The sequence below is a fragment of the Delphinapterus leucas genome, chromosome 6, assembly GCF_059928025.1.
Source record: "Delphinapterus leucas isolate spDelLeu-1000000601 "Yukka" chromosome 6, BTC_Dleu_Yukka2, whole genome shotgun sequence".
Taxonomy (NCBI): domain Eukaryota; kingdom Metazoa; phylum Chordata; class Mammalia; order Artiodactyla; family Monodontidae; genus Delphinapterus; species Delphinapterus leucas.
The window spans coordinates 48,799,173-48,802,936 of NC_143134.1; the positions used below are offsets into that span (position 1 = coordinate 48,799,173).

General features: G+C 37.6%; 1 pseudogene; it reads left to right on the forward strand.

The window, feature by feature from the left end:
* Positions 1-1,759: 1,759 nt before the first annotated feature.
* LOC111163166 (BTB/POZ domain-containing adapter for CUL3-mediated RhoA degradation protein 3 pseudogene) lies at positions 1,760-3,020 on the forward strand (annotated as a pseudogene).
* Positions 3,021-3,764: the final 744 nt, after the last annotated feature.

Here is a 3,764-nt window from a genome sequence, read left to right on the forward strand (position 1 = left end):
CCTCTTCTCGGCTAGAGTTTTCTTTTCCAGTTTTTCTGAGAAGTGACTTCCAAATGAATGCTACATGAAGCAGCTAAAGAACATGAGGTGATATAATAAAGTACCAAATTATGCAGTACGAAAAGAGAAGAAAGCAAACACCCTAGTAAGATGCTAATTGTTATGCACACTGATTGAGTGACACTGATTGGAGAGCAAACACATCAAGCCCTATTCACCCCGATGCTCTCCCCTCCTCCAGTCCCCCATCATCATGCCACGAATGTGAATCAACACAATTTTCAGCAGGAGACCACAGAATTAAATCAACTTGGCCAGAATTTTTAGGATCTCAGGGTTTGTGGGCACCTGGCTACTTATTGTGTTGAGAAATCTATGTCTTCTGGGAGTAAGCTTAACTATGAAGGGTTTGATCATGTAGCACACACTTGGCAATGTCAACACAGATGTCTTTTCACACTGTGTTGTTGTCACAAAAAGGATTGTACAACCAACCTTGGCTTTCCGCTCTGCCAGCTCTCTGAGGTCTGCTACAAAGCACATAGTTCAATACATTAGGAGAAAATATGAAAATGCGTGCCCCCCTAGGTACTGCCATGCCCAAGTAAATAAAACGTACTGCATGTAATTTCCTTACCCACAAAGCTCAACAAGCTCCAAGGGATCTGTTTGCAGAGGACAGCCATATTCTACTTTGGAGTCCAAATTATTCAGCTTTATTTTTCATTCTTTTAAATTTTCCTGTTTCCATTATGGTAATCCATGGATTTAGGATCCACTCTGTGAAATGTGTGGCCTAAAATCATGTTATCTTTATATCTGAAATTCTTCCTTTTTCCATATAGAGTATAAATTAGTGGTACAAACAAGGCTTTGGGAGGGAATCTTTAAACTAGTTAAGTGAACAGGCTGCTCTAGTGCCCTTAAGCACTTCAAAAGCATGTATTTATCCACAGATGGCTAGTATGCTAATTACCATTTGTTATTATTTAGGTCATTAAACCCACTTCCCTAGAGAACTGCGTTAGACAGCTCCTTGTTTTGTAGCCCACGCTGACCTACTGTATATTCTTAAATGGAATCAAATTTTGTTTCTCAGGAAACACTATTTGCATGACTCTATTTAGTAAATCAGACTGGCTTTCCTCCTAAATGATTTTATCATGCTTCAGTGACATCCACGTGGCTGAAGAGATGGTGGCTACTGGTGCTTATTATAATAATGCTTATGACATTCTCCATATCATAAACACATTGCTTTCTTTAGTTTCAAAGGAAGACAGTATTGTTATGTTCACTAGATGTTGTGGATTCATTGATATAAATATATAACAATGAAATGATGTAAATGATAACTTGTCTCGAATGCAGTATTACCATGTCAAAATGGTGGAATCAAATATAATCTACCAGAAGCTGATTCATTACGTGGAGTTTCCTTGGCAAACCAAACACCAGTGTCATTCTTCTCACTGAATGATCATTTTTTTTAGCAGCAATGGTTTAGTGGAATTGGGGTCTCTCTCTATAATAGAATCTAATGCTACTTCATAGTTGCAAACATTTTGCCATCTCAAAACATTTTGCATTAATTTAATTTACATGTGTATAATTCACTACAACAGGAAATAAATTTACTCCAACCAATACTGGTATGCTTCAATTCACCACCTTGCAAAAATTATGTAATACATATTGTTTCTCTTGTTTCTTTGGCTCTCAGGAACCTCAGAGCTAATCCTGTGCTTAATTGCTGAAATCATCCTTATTTAACATAGAAAGAAGCATTTCTTTAAATCACGTGGTCTTGTTTTAATGGTCCAGTTAAATATGCTTTTTATAATTATATATAATTAATTATATAAAATTATATTTTATATAATTAAAGCAAATCCTTTGGGGACTAATCATAGAATAAACAATAAACATATTCATCTAATTGTGGCCTGTCAGATAAAGAGGGGAAAGATTGCTATAGTTCTTTACAGAAGAGATAACAGCTTAAACAATAAGCTTCCTTTATTACTTAAATCTAATTTACTTCTGAAAACGTGTCAGATATTTCGTTATTTAAAATAGTGTGAAATAAAAAAAGTCTGTTCTCCATTCATACAAAAACACCAACCAACTTTTTTCTGGTGTTATTAAAGCATTTTAAACATGCATTTAACAAGTCACCAAGGATTTTTACATGACACAAAGCATCTAAAACACCAGTTACCTAGTTATTTAAGACTAATGAACTCATCGATGGATTTGTTTTTTCACAGTTTGCAAAAATACTATTCACTATTAGATATAGATTATACTTTGACACTAAAAGAAATATGTTCTATAATGCAAATAAACAATGCAGGAGTCACTTAGGTAAGATACTCAACTGCCTTTATGATGCGGCAGTCTCATTGCCTGAGAGCCACGAGGAAATGGAGAAGCTGTTGACAGAGGCCAAGGTTCAGGGCCTCACAGACAAGTGCCAGGCAGGCCTATGAAATAAAACGAGCCTCGCTGCAAAGATTCTGATATCACCGCTTCCAAAGAAGAAGGAAAACTTACAGCAACTTCAAATAAGCTAGTTGTATAATTTCTGTATAACAGAAGTAGCAACAACTATTCACATACCAGCATATCTGACAACACTTTGTTGAAAAACTCAATTGTTTTGACAACCTGTCCCTGAGCTTTGGTGGAAGGTCCTATTCATAAAAGATGTTACTGAGGACAAACTTTGCTCTTAATCCTTTTAGGATCAAGGCTACAAGATGCTGGTTTTGTTATATGTTCATCCTCTACACCACTGTGAAGAAACAGACCAAAGTAGAATTCCCTTAAGCCTGGACTTATGAAGAGAGACTGAATACTTTGCCCATTGAAGTCTAGGATAGCCAGGAATTTAATTATGCAATCCTAGAGTCCACAGGTGGGGCAGCCAAAGACTCCACCATCTGGAGGAGGATGAGAACGGGGGTAGCTTGTATTTACATCACGCACCTGGCTGCCGGGCTAAACACCACCACTGAACTGGCAGCAGAACTGAGCTGTACTCCCTACTGCCCAGCCACCCTGCTGTGCTCCTGGCAGGCTCCTGGGCACCTTTCCTTTCCACTGAGTCTAGAAATCATCTTTTAAAATGAGCCATATTACTAGTTTCCTTGTTTGCTTGACAAAACTTTTCTTTTAGTTCTGTCTTTACCCAAGGTGAATACATCTCCCCATTGATGTATAAGTCCATCTGAGTTCTCTTTTTTCAAGTGAGAATACTTGGAGCCAGGGTATTCCAGTTTTCAGAGGAAGAAGTGTGAATGGATGTAGGCTGTATATAAGACCTTTTCTGTGCAGTATTTTGTTGATGGTGTTTACTACCTTTTGGAACTATCTGTTCGTTCTTAACTAAGGAGCTATTAAAAAATCCAAAATAGTTTTACAGTTTTCAAGCCCCAACAAACTAGCTTTTGGAACCTATGCTTCTACGACTATGCAATACCTTATTGTTTTGGCAAAAGTTCTTCCACTGTGTGGTTTTGAATTTGGGCTTCTTGGTAAATAGCTGCATCTCATATCAGTGATGTGTACGCAGAAGAGCCCTGTGCTCCTAAAGCTCTGTGCTCCTAAAAACTCTGCTTTTGATGCATAGCATTGTTTAAGGTGAAAGCCATTTGTGGCCTTGATTAATTCTTGGTCTGAGTTTTGCAGACTCCCACATGTCCAGTTGGGAGTTTGGCTTTTATGACGGCATTAGGGTTCCTAAGATGTAAGGTTTGAGT